Below are 17,170 nucleotides of genomic sequence, written 5' to 3'. Positions count from 1 at the left end.
GTAACTGGCTACCCTGGGAAATCCTTGTTTTAGGTATGTGACTGAAAGGTGACATGAAATATACCTGCAAATGTTTAAAAATCATAGAGCAGCAATGTCATAAATCACTAAGAAGACTGGCCGGGAAACAGAAAAATGGATTCTTATGACACTTTTACTCTAATTGCGATGCTCTGTGCAAGCCGACAAGTCTGCCTTTTCTTAATTTTGGCTTCTTATGGGATAAAATGAAGGGAAATTGTGTATGTTGGGAGAGAAGGAAAGATAAAGATATTTGCTTGTAACTCAGCTACTATTCCTCAAAAATAATGAAAAGCAAAATTAAACGTTATATACTTATGAGGGTATTTCAAAAAGTACATGGAGAGATAGAAAAGAAGTTTATTTTGATACAAAAATGCTTGAAATCCACGTAGTTTTTTCATAATATACATTTTCTATGAACTTTTTGAAGACTCCTGGTATATAAAAGCATTCTTATATAACAGCTTCCGGACTCAATCAGTAGCAGTGGAACATCCAAAAGATCTTTCTAGTTCAATGCCAAATTCTTATTCAAAGAAGTCTGAATTTAGTTAATGGAAATAAGCTGCTGTCTACAAGCAGTGGGCTCTCTGGCTAACATAAACATAAATTAGAAAATGCTATAGGTACTTAATGTAATGACTGGACTACACAGAGGGCATTGATAAGGCTAAGCTGGGATGTGGATGGGGACAAGATTCAAAAAGGAAAGGTTTTAGAGGAGGTGACACTTGTGTTGACCATAGGAGGACTAGGAGTAGGCCTGGGAAGGAGTGAAAAGTGATTTAGAAACCAAGCACACAACAAATGCAAAGAAATGATATGATTTGTATATTATTGGAGTGCAAAGATTAAAATAGGAAATTGTTAGAAATGAGAGTACAGAGAGGCAGGAACTAGTAGATTTAAGGGTAGTATTTCAGTTAGAACAACTTTGGATTTTTCTTTTCTACAAGGGATAGAAACATGAGGGGATTTTAAGCCTGCCAGAGGGTAAATGTACTTTGGTTTGCATGTTAGGTGGATTTCATGGTGACAGCTGATAGAAGAAAGGCCATTTCAATGGTACAAATGTCCAGGCAAAAGATGAACCATTGAAAGTGGCAGGAGTTCTGAACCACAATAGCGGGAATGACGATGAATATCAGAGATGGATTCAAGAAAGACTTAGGGAAAATCAGCAGGTCCTGGTAATGGGCTTGATGGGGAAAACAACAAAAGTGGGTAGAAAGGAGCCAAATATGACTCTAAATTTTCTTGTGTGGGTGAACTGTAGTGCCACAAAAGGAGAAAAAGAGCATAGAATGAGAAACTAGATGAGGTGGGACAATGATAAAGTTAGTTTGCACATGTTGGATTGGAGGGCACCTGCTGGACAGGGCAAGAAGATGGACACTGGATATTAGGATATTTCAGCAAAGGGACTTGAGTACAAATAATATGTATAAATAGTTGCAAACAGGGCAGTGCATCAGAGGGAGATAGTGAGGGGCAAGTAGAACAATGGGCTGAGAGTAAATTTAGGGAATGAAGAAGAAGAGAGAATTCTTTTGAGGGAGAGAGAAGGAGCAAGCAGAGGACAACTGGAGGATAGGGCACCATGGAAACCAGGAGACTGGGAAACTTTTAGAATGAGGAGGGAGCAATCAATGAGGCCAAATGCACAGAAAGTAGGAAAGAACCAAAACTCACTGAATTGAACAATTCAAGAAGCATGAGTTCAATGGTGAAATGAGAGCAGGTGCCAGCTGCTGGAAATCATAAAATGGAGACAAAGAAATGCCAAAAGTACATATACACCAAATTTCAAAAGGTTTGAATGAGATGAGGAAGAGAGATCTGAATGAAGATCCAGAGGGACAAGCAGGAGAGAGAGGGAGGTTAGAACAGGAGAAACACAGCGATGCACTTAGGGCAATGGCCAAACATGCCAAGAACCAGCCCAGATCACAGCCCCATCAGTGGCTGCTGCACTCCAATTCCTCCCCATCTGTCCTGACAACATTCCCATCAGAGAAAAATTCTGGGCAGTTTTCCCTATGATGGTAGGTTCTTTACTAAGCAGAAAATAGAGTGAGATGGAGTCAGAGTCATGGATTCCTTATTAAATCTCCTAAGGCAATCAGAGAAAAAGGTGATTTCTTTCTCAAACCACTGATATCTTAAAAAAAAAAAAATTTCTTCAGGAAGTCCAGCTTTACGAGGGCTCGGTGTGCCATGGCACCACGGACACACCCTCCCCACCGCCAGATGCCCAAGAGGAAGATGAGCTCCGCCGAAGGGGTGGTGGAGGAAGACCTCAGGGGAGACTGGCAAGGTTGTTGGCTAAGTTTGCTCCTGCAAAAAGTGGAAACGAAGCCCTAGAAGGCAGCTGGGAAAGACAAGCTGTGGGACAGAAGAGTGCAAGCAAAGGGATAGAGAGGAGTAGAGGTTAAACAGGCCAAGATGGCTCACCAAGAAACTGAAGATTTGCCTGCAGAAAATGGAGAAACTAAAAATGAGGAGAGTCCAGCCTTTGGTGAAGCAGAAGAGAAAGAAGCCAAATCTGAATGATAGGTACACCATGCGTTATCAGTGGTCCCTGTTTCCCTTCTTGAATAATCCAGAGGAGTTTCAACTATTTGGTAATTGCGAGTTTTTCATTAGCTCTAGAAACATGTTTAAGAAAGAAGGAAGCCTATCTCATACCATTTTTAAATGTAAATGATTTTGTAAGGGGTGAATCATTTTCTGGTTGTTTTTTTGGAACAACCATAAAACAGTGGCATATTGAATTATGGGAGGCTTTGACTGCCTTGGATGTCAGCTTAACATTCCATAGGTGGGGGTGGTTTTTATATCCTGAAATAGAAGGCATACTAAATGGCAATTTGGAGTCAGAATTATGCACTTAATCTGTCTTGAATATTTTCAATTACTTCTCTCATGTTGTTTAACAGAATTTTTGCCTACAGAAAGTCACTACTTGTTGTTCTGTCAGAACCATGTGCCCTCTGTAACATTTTTGGTTGTGGTAGTCCAGCTTTCCTAATAATTTTGTTAATGTGCTGCGAAAGATCGAAACTTTGAGTATGTTGGGTGTATGACATTCAGTTACAAATCAGTGGGATTTATGTAACAGAAATCTTTGAAGATATGGTAGTTGATAGCCTCTTAAAGAAGAGTTGCTTCCAAATTTGAAACTGCAACATCACTGGAATAACTTTAAAAAGAGAATGACAATTCAGAGCTTTTAAAATTTTTGGTATGTATGTTAAAAATTGTGTACAAATTAAAATGTATGTACACTGGTTCTTAACACCAATAAAATCTCAATTATGGAAAAAAAATCTCTGTATCCATTCCTTTGTAAGCCCTTTCAGTCATCACCACAGTGCTTGTATTTTATTTTAGAATAATATTTTTGTGGTTAGACATGCAGGTACATTCTAAGACACCCAACATGAGATGTGATTTATTAGTGAGTGGCAACTATATTCACGAGCGTTGTCATCCAGTTTAGAATTCCCTACACTGGTAAGGGAAAGTGCATCATTGTTAAAAGGGGCTCATTTGGGTATTTGCAGATTTGGAGTCTTTCTTGGTCATGTTCCTATCTAGCCATATGACCTTAAAGAAGTCCCTTCTCCAAGTTCAGTCTTCATTATGACTATGACATGATGTGATTCTACTTGGTGGTTTCCTCTTCCAGAATTTGCAGAAAAGAGAAAACCACAACAGAGAATCCAGTACTGTACATTCTAAGACTTAAGAAATTACATCAAATTGTGTCTTGTGGACACTGAAGCAAATATCGAGCCATTCCACGGTCATAAAATTATGGCATGTTTTTCAGGGGAGAAATATCTCCTGAAGATAATTATAAAGGATAGCTATACACATAGCCTTTTCTTTCTCCAACGAAAAGCTCATTTGAAATACACAACATTTTTCTTTCCTTTCAAAGTCCAATACCAAGTGTTTGATGACAAATCAAAGTGGGATTGTTCCAGCTTCAGTACACATGCCAATGTCTCCAAAAGCAACGTCAGAATGACAATTTCTGGAGACAAATGAATCATTTCTGTTCCTGCTCTATTCACTAGAAGAACATAACCACAGTCGAGATTCAATCTGAGGCTCAGTAATACAAAGTCTATGCACTTGGTTACCACACAGACAGCAGCTTCTCTCTGTAGTGTCTCCCTAGACGATGTTGAATAAAATGACCTCAAAGAACCCACGAATGTGGGGGCTAAGAATTAGAAAGTGCTTTTAGCTTTATATAAATTTCAGTAACACATACTTGTGATCATAGAGATGAAACAGAATAAATCAAGCTGCAAATAAATAACCTTATTCCCTTTCTTCTTCAGTCCAGAAACAGACGAAAAAAAAACATGCAACTATGTTTAGTCCCTTTGCTAGGACTTACAGTAGTACTGAGTATCTTCACTCCATCTTGCCCTGTGTGTAACTTTTCCATTAAAGAAGTAAAACCTGTGAATCGATTTGAAACCCTTTCTATTCTTTACTGTTTCTATGCCCCCCTTCCATCATGTTGTCAATTCTGCCTTGTATGATTATTTCTTTTATAATCACCAAAATGACCCTGACGCTCTTTCCCACATTGTAACTACAGTCTCAGTGCAGGAATTGCAGATCTCTCACCTGAATTATTTGTTGCCTCTTATCTGGCCCTCTCACATTTCTATGGTTCCCCGTTTTCACATAAGCCTATAATCAATACACAGCAGAACCACTGCGGTTGTTTCCTCCTGGATTTCCACACCAGCATTTTACACTGTTGGCTTTCCTAACCTCACAATGCATGTGAGTGCCTCTCTCTGTCCTATCTGCTTTGTCTCTTCACCCTGCCCAGGCTTCCATGTTCTTCTCAGGCAAATTATCACAAGCCCACATCATACAACTAACCCACCTTCACTTCTAAACCATCTCCCAAACTATGCCCTAAGTTTGTGACTATGTCTTCAACCTCCCCAGTCTTCTCCCTTTCTTCTCTCGGCAATGCGTGTCTCTAGTCTTCTACAAGAACTGACTTTGCTGGCAGTATCTGTAAAGCAAATACCCCTTATTGCAATTTCTCCAGCATGCACCATTCTTTACTCCATCCCTGTATTCATACCTAAAATTACCCTACGATTTGAATATTTCATGTCTTGATTACTTCAGTAGTACTTTCCACTACAAATTTAATTTGTTATGTCTGAATCTCCTTTATGAAATTTTAAATTCCTCAAGTGCAGAGATTACATACCTATAAATCAGTCTTTTTGAGTACTGGCCAGCCATTATTTTAAAGATGTAGAAATTTAATGGTGGCAATAAAAAATAAAGTGTTATACAAATTAACTTGTTCTTCTATGAGGACATTAATGGACAAATCATCTTGGTAACCACATAGTCTGGCTGGATCAGCTCCCCAGGAGGTCTTGAAAGCACTAAGTCTGTTTCTCACCTTGCTCTCTGTCCTGTGGAGCTAATCCAACCATAGACTTGCCTTTGAAGTCAACTGGAACAACATGCATGGGTGAGCTCCAGAGAGCACAAAAGCAAGAAAAGAAAACTGACACATTATTCTTAACCAAAGGGACTGTACTATTTCTGAGTTTCTATACCCACTTGGGCATCCCGCAGACTTCAAGAGCCTGCAGATGAAGTAGGAGAGGAAGCTGAAGTTAGCAGTGTCCTGAGAAAGGCAGCAGATAAAGCCGCTATAGAATTAAAGTCTTAAATTTCAAGTAAATCATTCTTAGATTTTTTTTTTATCAAGAGCCAGACAAAACAGAAATATGAAAATTTTTAAGGCTACAAAACTACTCCCCAAGAATGTCAAGTTCTTCTGTAAATGGCATCTGTTCTTCATCTAAGGTATAAAAACTGCCTCATAGACTAGCATTCAATTCTATGCAACAGATATTTATCCCGAATCATTACAGAGAAGGAGTTGGCTCATCACGATGAGAGCACCATGGACATCTTCAAACAGAACAGCACAAAGCAGCTCTCATAGCATACAGCCCTTCAAGGCCACTTACAAACCAGCTCTAAAGTAGTGTCACTGTATAATGTAGCAACATGGGGGAAATAAAAATCATAGACTTGTGCTGTAGTATTAATACTATGGTATTATGCTGATCTCATATCCAAGGGTTTCAATCATTTTGGCATTTTGGCAACTAACTGCATGTGTAATATATACATCTTTTGACTCTGTCTTTTCTTAAAAACAAATACTACTGAAATAAAAGAACCAACAGGAAATCAATTAATTAACAACTACATGGTTTTTAGTGTGGGTTTTCTTTATTTGTCCAAACCTCCAGGTAGTAATTTGTAAACAGTGGATAATACTAATATTCGTGTTATAGCCCATGGAGGAATGATGCCTGACACATTGGAAGTGGCCAAGAAATGTAATTAAGCTGGTTTTTATAATCCTTATTGTGTAGGGGAAGAAGCTGTATTTCAAGATTATAAGGAACTGGCCCCAGGTAACAGTAGGTCAGGGATTCCATCCCCTTCCTGCAACAAAGCTGTCTTACAGCTCTGAAATAAGAAAATGAGACAAAAGCTTAAAAAAATCCTGAGATCACCACATCAAGATGCCTAAATCCTTACAATTATCTTTTCAACATGCGAATACTAGACTGTTAGATTTTCAAAACTAATTTAAAACCTTCAAATCACAGGGCACTAGATGCCAATGTAAAAATGGCGAAAGCCATGACCAATGCAGCCTAGAAAAATAAACACGCACATAAGAATCAGAAACACTGATTATTGACAATATATAGATTAACCCGAGGTACAAGAGAATTAGGTTTTACTTCCGGATATTGACATCAGCAGTGGATATATGTATATATTGTAGATATAATGTAGATGCACGTGAATATTTCAAGACAAAGCCTAAGAAGATGCTTTTGGGGGTAAGCATTTGGTGAAGTGGTAAAGACACTGCTTGAGATGCCTACATCTCATATCAGAGTAACTCAGTTCAATCCTCAGCTCTTCTTCCAGTTCCGACTCCCTGATGATGTGATGTGATGATGTGATGATGTCTCAAGTGCTTGGGTCACTTCTCTCACTTGGGGGACCCAGATTGCGTTTCAGGCTCCTGGCTTCGGCCTGGCTGAGAGCCCTCGCTGTTGCGGGCACTGTGGGAGTGAACCAGGGATGGAAGATCTTGATCTCCCCTCCCTGCCTCCCTCTCTCCCTCTCTTGTCTACCTTTCAAATAAATGAAAATAAATTTAAATTTAAAAAGTTATATTTGCCATCATAGGCACCATTACAAAATAATTTGACTACATTATCGTGGCAAAGACCTAGATGACCACGAGCAACTTCTGCTAAAGTGACTTTGTTAGGAGCAGGCACAGTGAGCACGCACGGGAGAGCGGCAACACCTCCTGGGAGCAAACGAGGCAACAGTGCCTACTGCAAACCACATTTACCTTGGAGGAGCAGCACTAAAATTAATTCTGAGGAAGACATTAGATATCACGATCTAACAACTGAAAGTCAAATAATAGGTAAGCTGTAATTATATATAAACTTGAGTTTTCCCCAAAATATTTTCTTTCTTTTGAATCAAAAACGTAATCATATACCATATTTTATCTAATGTATAAGACTTTGGGCTTTTCAGATTTTAAAATTTTATGTCTTTTTTTCTTCAAATGACAACTGTATATTTTTAAATGTAGGTACGAATAGTGTCTCTAGGCTTCCAATTTTTACGTCCCAAATCACTCTGTGGGGAGTAGGGGGTCAAGGGAAAGAAGTCTCATTGGGGGAATTTTTCAACCATACCTTTTGTTTTGCATGGGGTTCAAAGACACCTTCTGCAAATGACTATCAGGATAAAATCCAGCTCAGAGCAGACAGCTGTGAGAGGAGTTCCTTACAGGGAAGCACCAGAGGCACTCACAAGTCAGGAGAATTGTGCTGTGTCTTTGCTGTCATTACCTGTTGAGACAGGTGGATGGTGAACTCTGTTACCCAGAGTTGCCACATCCTGGAGAAGATACTGCTGACTGTTCTCCAAGTAAGTCTCATTATGTCTCCTTCTGTCTGATCTCCCCACGATGTGTCAAGTGCAAGTTCCTTCATAAAATAGGACACTTGGGAGAGTCTGGCCTTGGCGACACCTATCCCTTCCCCTCCATGAAAGGGCATCTGTCTTCCCCTGCACAGAGAACATCAAACACTGTCCACAGGAGGTGTCTGGGAGGGACTGGTTTGCACTTTTCTACTCCATGCTTCCCTTCCCTGAGCAGAAAAGGCAGAAATAGCCAAGGCTCTCTTCTCTGCCTACAAATACAAGCTCCACAACACAAGAGAAGAGAATAATTAAGTTATTACTGGGCTTTTGCTTTTCAACACACAGTAATTAAGGGCAAACATTTCATAGCTTTTAAAGTGAAATTAAGGATTTATTTTGGGCAGGCTAATCTGCGGCTTCCCTAGAAAACAATAGCCAACATTCATGCAAATGTGCCATTTTTTCTTATTCTAAAATTTTATATTTGAGGTGGAATAGAAGGATCAAAACTTTCCCACAGCTCTTTGTTCAATGTGAGATGTTATTTGGGATACTGTTTTTAATCTATGTGGGGAAACGGCACAATATTTCTGCCAGAGAATCAAACTATGGATAGGGTTTTGACACATACAGGAACTTTACAGTTTTGAAAAGATTTCAATCGCAAAGAATATGTTAGCCTGTCTTCTTGAGATAGCAAGGACGTTGAAGTATTTCAAAAGATAGATACACACCAATGATTGAAAGTATTGTAAAACCCTTCATTTTACACTTAGGACCAAATTTTAGAAGAATATCGCGAAGTACACTTAGGGTAACAGTAAATCCATAAGCCCCATCTTTCCCAATATACATAACACACACACATACACAAACACATATACATGGGTGCACACACATTAACTATAAACCTTCAATAAAGTAAGCTATTTTTAATCCGTGGATGGGATAATTATTAATAGTAGGAAATATTTATTTTTTAAAAATTCTCATGAAACGAAAACCTTGTATTTTGCCAATATCAACTGAAAAACACTAAAATTCTTTTTCAAGAACTAGCCTTTATTCTGATTCTCTCATTATCATTCTCACAACAAATAATTTAAACCAATATTCTGAGGCTAAAAGCTATATTTTATTGTTAATATTGCTTTCCACCTGTGAGGAAATAGCTTTTCCCTTCATAATACCAAAGCATGATTGCTAAGAGTAATTTCATTATATTATCCAATTAGTTCCTTAAGGTTCTTTCTCTCTCTCCAATTATGCTATAGTTGATGAAGGGAAGATCATATTTTCTCTTTTATAAAATCTTCCCAAGTGCCTTTAGCAACACTAGTCAGAGGAGATATCTAAAGCAAAATAAAAGCCAATTGAATGATTGTGCAAATGAATGACGAGAAATCTCCCAAAATTTATGATAATATTCATGGTTATTGGGCCAAAGAGATACCATTTTAGTTACAAATATCATATACTATACCAATTTTCACTCAATGGGAAAATAAAATTCCCCAAATTACACAGAAATGAACTCTTTAAAATATTTTTGTTTTATGGGAAAGAACCAGAAATTTTTTGCCATACATATCCATAAATCTTACTGTTTATACAAACAAAAAATAAAAATAATACATCAAAGAGATAGGAGGAGTTTGAAGTATTCATAAATATAAAAACTCAATGTGTCTTTGGGTGAACTCAAGGGGATTAGACTACATTGCACTGAATCAGTAGGATTAGAGGAAAGGACCACTAAACTCTGGATTCAAATATTTCAAATCCAGCACTATGTGAAAGCACTAGACTTAAAAAAATGTCATCTTTCAGATAATGTGCTTGTTTATACAGAGAAGTCTATTCTATCATTCTGGTTTCCAGCTTGTCAAAGCTAACATCTGATGAGAGTCGCGTTTCCTTCCTGAAGCTCACACCTCCTAGGTGACTTCCTTGCCACTTGAAAGTTTTACCATTCTTGATATTTTTTATAATTAAAAGTTGCTAATGTGAAACTATTTTTGTAAATGTCACCAAATGGAATTTCTTTTAAAGATCAACAGCCTCATCATACAACATGCCTAAAAATGGAATGGTATTAATTTGTGCGTCACTGGTAGCCTCTTACTTATTAAAGTCACAGCCAGCCAACAAAACAGAGGACTTTTCATGTGACCTTTTGACAAAAATGATTAACTTAGCATATACAAAAATATTTGAACATTTACATTAATACACAATGCCCTCAAATTTGAGAGCTAGTCAAAGGCTTTATCTTCAAAGCAAGGAAACAGTTTAGAGGGGGGAAAATCTTTCACCAACTCAACTGATTGGGGCTACAGTGAAAAAACTGGCTGATTAAATATTTGCCTTTCCAACTGCATGTGGTGTGTTCTTATGGCAAATGGTAGGGGTTAAATATTGTTCTCCATTTGCTACTCTTGACTGTACACCCAGGTGGCAGTGAGACACCAACAATCACACACTGTCACTAAGAGCCAAGGTTCATGCCTGAAATGCCTGTGAAAATGAAAGGGCCATAGGAAGTTAGGGTTACAAGGGAGCCAAGCTCATCTCTTGCACTTTACTGACATCAACATAGTGTGTGATGAGCATTTAGAGCACAATTCACTGGGGGAGACTCTTCAGCTGCCACTATGACAATACACACTGTAGAAATAGTCCTTGTTTCTTAACAGCAGAACAGCTCAAAGCCTCATGGCCCAAGATCTGCTCTCACTTATCTCAATGAGCAAGTAGGGTTTCCCAAAGAATAGGTAAGTTTCAGCATATAAATTAGAGAGTACACACTGCCTATCTTGTTCACTGGATGAAGAAACTAATTTTCTAACTTGTTTCACCCTGGAAAATTAGTACATGCTACATACAAGTTGCAATAGTAATTTATATCTCCTTGTATATATATCTACACATAGAAGTCTGGCTGTTACAACCAGTAGAAAAGCGCCATAGCAGAAGACAGGTGTGGTAGTGCTTTAAGTAATACTCATAGGCACCTGGATTTTCCTGCTAAGTAAAATTCCTACCTTAATAACTTGGTTTAATAGCCCATAAAAATACAGACATAGATATTTCTCTTGGTATTTCAAGGCTACATTTTTTGTTACAATTGAGCAAAAACATAAATAGAATTAATTGCAGGAGTTTCTGGTTGACAGAGGAGATTTTTATTAGGTGTTTCAGTGTGAATTTGACTTTCATTCAAAGTAAAAACCCAACAAGTATTAAATAATAAAATCTTATGATGGTTAAGGAGAGGATTCTTTTTGGGGAAGAGGATGGTTAGCAATTGCTATGATAACTCAAATACATCCCACGGAATAGATAACTAATCATGTACAGCATAAAACAATAAACCAACATAGAACCAACTGCATTGTGACCTGAATAGAGATGGGAAATATACACAAGTGTAACAGAATTGCATTTTCTCTTAGAAACCTGAGAAAGTTTATTCTATACCAAATGTAGTAAAATTGATAAAAATGACAACTTCTTCCAAGAAGCAGCAAACATGTGTTTGAAAATATAGATTATTGTGTGTGTGTACATATACATTCCTTATTAGTATTTCTGACACTTAATAGAAATATTTAAAAATCTTTAAAGGCCCTGTATTATGAACTTGGCAGTATTATTTCCTCTTTTCCTGCTAGCTTTCCTCTAATCATCAATCTTCCCTTCCTTCTCTCCCCTTCTCTCTTCTTTATAGCTTCAAATGTGAATAAGGGAGTTTTCAAAACATTTCTGGAAAACACGTACCATGAAAAAACTGTGCATGATTTTGAATTGCTTTTAATCAACATAAACTTACTTTTTAATTCTTTTCCTCCAAGAACTAAAGGACCCTTTAATTAACCGCACACCTTGTGCCAGAAACTGTGCTAGACAGCAGAGCTCTGTTGAGTTTTCCAGTCCTATCTTTTTCTTTTTCAACGTTCTTCTCATTTCACTGTTTCCCTGAATTCTTTGCCAACATGTCAGTTGGGCACATCCACAAACACAACCACAGGAAACATGTGAAGTGTGACCTAGCCTCAAATCACTTTAGTTGTTGCAACTGTCATGTGTCAAATGATCAACAGAGATTAAAGAATTTTAGGATTTCATGTCTAAGACAGCCTTCCTGGGAGCCATGGGCTTTGACTCAGACATTGAAGGATGGAAGGCTTGGAGAAAGTGGTGGCAAAACTGTTTCAGGTGCAGGAATGATCAGAGAAAAAAACACAACAAACTTCGTGGGGGCTATGAGCAGATCATTTTTCTAGTGCAGAAAATTCACATTCAGAAATAAGCAATGATGCAGCTAGAAGGAAAAACTAGCAAATGCTAAGAGATCTAAATTAGGTACCACAGTTTCTAATCAGATCCTACCTGCTCACTGAGGAACCTGTGGATGCCGAGGTGAATTAAATAACAAAAGTACCAAGGTAGGTACTGAGGTACCTTTATTTTAAGAGCAGGTACCTTTCAGGTACCTTTATTTTAAGAGCAGAGGCTTAGGCAATGAAATCTAAGGGCTTCAAAGCCTAGTATATAGTCTGTTTTATCTTGAGCGCCTTGAACAATCACAGAACATCATAGAGCTGCAATAATATTTGTTGAATGACTAGAAAAATGAATGGAACCTGAAGGACAGAGGTTTTAAGTCGTCTCAGCTGCTTGCTAGTCCTGTGATCCTGAGGAAGTTGGCGAATTTCTCAAAATCTGTTTCCTTGTCTACAAACAAGGATAGTGGTGTTCCTGTCTCATAACTGAGAGATTAAATTAGAGAGTGAAAGTAAAGGGCTGAGCATGCTGTCTGCTAATAGGAAATAAATGTAGACATTAAAAATTAGAACTAGAAATTCATTTAAATAGTACAAGAAGCAACAGAAGTATAAAAACAATAAAACCACTTAGTGTCTATTGTGTCACTGTTCTGAATAGTAAGGAAACAAATGGAAGCAGCTAGAAAACATTTCTAAATTTATATCAATAAGATAACTTCTTGAGACACCTTTTGTTTTATCAGTATATAAGAAGTCCTCAAAGGATAATGGAAAGATGCATATTATGGGAAAACTACGTGTGGATTTCAAAAAAATCTGCACCAAAATAAACTTATTTTATAATTTCATTGTTACACACTTTTTTCAAGTGCCCTCGACTTCTTTTAGATTGGTCTGTATTGCTATAAAATATTTGAGGCCATTTAACAAATAGACAAGAGAAATACAAGTTCCAAAGGGATATGGGAGGTGATGTGATTAGCTGATATATGAATGACTAGTGGAATTACTATAATCTTCAAAATGAGGCAAGTAACATTAAATATTGAACTAATGGTGACTATTAACAGATACAAGAATAGTGTCTGGGATACCTCAGGTGCTAAATAATTTGTAGAATGAATGAATGAATGAATATTTTCTAAATCCATAAGGAAGGGGATTTTAATTATATTTGATTTCTATGCTTCAAATTTCTAGCAAATAGAATTCTGCAAATATTTCCTGGAAATATCTTTAAAGATGTCTGCAGTAAGCTATATTAAGATTCTTAAGATTGTGATAATTAACCATATACCATATGTTCCTGACCAGTGTATATGACCCTGTCTTTCTTTCTGTAAGGAAACGTCTAGTCTAATGGTATATTTCGGTATTTGCATTTGAACTATGAACTCAGCTGTCAGAAAAATACATGAAATTTAAGGATTTATAAATCCTGAATAGACTGTGCTTAGAAACAGTCCAGCAACATTAAGGACAAAAATGTATAGCTTAGAGATAATAAGGATACAAAAGCATACTGTAAAGTATATATTATAGTGTTATACAATCATTAAGTCTAGCAACTTTATAAAAACTCAGGGTCATAACAAATCTATATAGGCCTTCTCTGGAAAAATATTATAAACATAATTAATTAAATATAATTTGCACATTCATTATTAAATCTGAGCAAATTATTAGTGAGTGCTAGAGTGTGTAATTAAGATTTTTAGCATTCTTATCATTTTCTTAAAATTTTCTGGCATCGTTCAACCAAAAGGTATCCAACTGACGGTCATACAAATTAAAATTTGCTGTGGGATCACAAAAATGAGTAAATACAAAGAGTCAACAATAAAACTGTATCATGTATACTTGCCAACATTCTAGAACTATATTTGTAGGGTGGTATGGTCACTGGCTATTTAACAGGCCCCTCCTCTGTAATAAATTTTCTGGAGGATGCTTTGTTTTGCGGAAAATAAATTGAATACCTAAAGGAAAGGTTTTATTGAATTTCACAAGGAACTTGTTACAAGTGGGAAAATCCATTTCCTAATAACCCCCTTGAACAACATCCCAAGGCCAGCTCAAATCTTTCAGCACCTCATACACAGTTTCTAATGAAATAAGTTTTGAGTTTTTCTCACCCTCAACTTAGAAGTCAACACAACATTCTGGGTGATAGAAAAGAACAATGAATGACACATCAAAAAGAGAAAGATCAAAATTATACCAGGCAGGAAAAAAAAAAAAAAGGTGAGTAACCAGTTGCTCAGTAACAGTGTTACTTGGGAAGGAATATTAATTACAAAAAGGAAGCAAACTTGGGGAAAATTTTGTAAACATATCAGGAGATGAGAATAATTTAATCAGATACAAGAGCTTAATTTTACCTTTATAAAAAATTGCACTAATGGCATGTTAATTTAGCACTATTATATTCTGACTTTTAATATTCACTGTAATCAAGTTAAATTGTATTTAAAATTTTTCTAATTAGCATTTAGAACAACACAGCTTGGAAGCTATTGGCTTTGTGTAACTTGTGCAGAAAAATTGATGCAAGATTTCATTTTGACTTGCATGAAAATTGATCTAATGTGTCACAACTCCCAGTTCCCAAAGGATTTGATTCTTTAAAAGCTATGTGATTAACTTTACTTGTGCGCTCATCTTCTGAGAAAGAGAAAGAATTGAGGGGCAAAGAATTGACAAAACGCTAGCTTCAGTCTTACCAAGTTTATCTATCTGCACTGACCTATTCAGTAAGCAGAAATAGAACATTTGCATAATAACATACATAGTTTTTCTTTCTTAGCCCAAATTTAAATTTTTAAAAAACACATGGCATTTGGAAAGCAAAGCAAAATTAGCTTTGTGATAGCACACAGTATTTATTCCATCTGTTTTATTCCCTTTTCCCGACTTGTGTGACTTTTTGTTTCTCCTCTTTAAACCACAAACTATCATATTGAATATTCTTCCCTTTAAGACACCTAATTCCCCTGAGGAAGTGCCAAATTAAAGCAGGAGCGATCTGGAAATACTCACTCTTTTATCTTAAGAGTTCAGTGCGACTGCTTCAGCTGAGATAAACGCAGGAAGACTTTTCTGAAATAACTTTTGCATAAGGATAAAATGATTTCTATATAAGAAACAATTACCAGCTAACATTATTATCACCCGAAAATTGTAAGCTAGAATGAGCAATAAAAACATCGTATTTGGAATGAGATATTAGAGAATAGCTATTAAAATATTTTACTCAATTTCTATTACACCTTACAATGAAAGTCATCAAAATGTCATTACAGGCCTTTTCCCCAGATTCTTCAGAATGAATTTAATCATTTCAGGAAATTGAACACTACCCAACATTCACTTAAATCCTCTGAAATAACAGCAAAGCAAAACACACTCTGAAATTCATTTTATATATTAAAACATACTCATATAGATACATACCAGGGAGGATATGTCTTCGGATGCCTAGAATTAAATATTCTTGTGAAATTAACCACTCGTGGAGAATATTACCTTCAAGAAGATCTCAAGTAAAATGCCCAAGTAAAGGAGCTAGAAGTTGAGCTCTATAAAACCCCAGAGTTAATAAAACACAAAAGTGTCAGTTTTTTAAAACTACTTTCAAAAAATCAATTAATTGGAAATTAATTCTAGCCATAGTTATTACTTGTACAAGGGAGCATAGGTCATTTGACTGCTGCTCAGCTAAAGAGAGCTAAACATCAGTTGAATGAGTGCAATTACAATAATAAAGGCATCCTTTTGCGTTCTTTCAGAAAACTGGTACTGAGTGAAGAATTTTCAAGCCGGAAGAGACCTTTGACATCACCTAATCCTGGTTTATAATTTTACTGATTCTAGGAATAAAATCTGCATAAAATAAATATCTTTTTTTATTGAACACACTCAGATGATAATTTTCTCTTAAAAAATAAAAAACCTGCTTATTTTCAAGGTTGAAAGCAAACATAATGGGAGCATTGGGTTGTATTTTGTTAACAAAAGCTGGCCAATCTTTAGGAAATGACTAACAATAAAATTCTCTATGCTGTTCTCTTTAACCCTTTTATACTTCTTTCAAAAAAAAAAAAAAACCTCAAATTTTAAAGGTTTAGAGAGCACTTTTCTCATGCTACTAACAAGAAATACATGAAATGGTTTAAATATTGCAGTTTAAAAAATGTTGAATTTTTACCTTGCTCTTCGAGGAGGATGTCACTTCTTATGGAACCCATTTTCTCGAGGATACTCAGCGCTGGCCGATTTAGAATGAAAACCATTAGCAGGTTACTTTTTTTAAAAACTACACTACAAAGCCGCAGTCTCTCTCTCGGAAGGAAGCTGATGGTGCGCATAAGCACTAAATGCCTTTCCTGCTACCTACTCTGTCATCATCATCTTATTAGCAGAGTGTGCTTTCCCTGCAGCCTTCGTCAATTAGCAATTTTTAGGGGAACAGGAAATGTTCCAGGGCTCATCTGCTAAGCAGGGCTAGGTACTCCACAGCCTCTTAATCACTGTGGCTCCTTTCTAACAAGGTTCTAGAAAGCGAGGAAGTGCAGGGACCATGAAGTGGCACAAAAGCAGAGCATTCCTGCAAGTCACCAACATCAGATACAACTTTGCTTCAAAAACCCAGCTTGGGAGCCAGGGCGACAGAGTCGCCCGCAGCAGAGCCACAGCACATCTCCCCGTTTTGTGCCTTCGCACTTGGCGCAGCGGGAGGCCAACACCAAGGGAGAAACTACTCCTGACTTCTATCTGCCACAGGCGAATCCCTGGGTCTGGAGAGGGCC

At 37.0% G+C, this 17,170-nt stretch overlaps 1 pseudogene across 1 annotated transcript in view; it reads right to left on the bottom strand.

Moving 5' to 3' along the window:
* LOC149123589 (uncharacterized) overlaps positions 1-16,609 on the bottom strand; it is a 32,649-nt pseudogene extending 16,040 nt beyond the window's left edge. The window contains exon 1 of the transcript XR_016217181.1: positions 16,570-16,609. The product of XR_016217181.1 is annotated as an uncharacterized LOC149123589 (transcript). The remainder of the gene's footprint in view (positions 1-16,569) is intronic.
* Positions 16,610-17,170: the final 561 nt, after the last annotated feature.

This window comes from Oryctolagus cuniculus, chromosome 11, assembly GCF_051225735.1.
Source record: "Oryctolagus cuniculus isolate XC-2025 breed Fujian yellow rabbit chromosome 11, ASM5122573v1, whole genome shotgun sequence".
In the NCBI taxonomy this organism is placed as follows: Eukaryota; Metazoa; Chordata; class Mammalia; order Lagomorpha; family Leporidae; genus Oryctolagus; species Oryctolagus cuniculus.
This window is presented reverse-complemented; position numbering and strand designations above follow the sequence as displayed.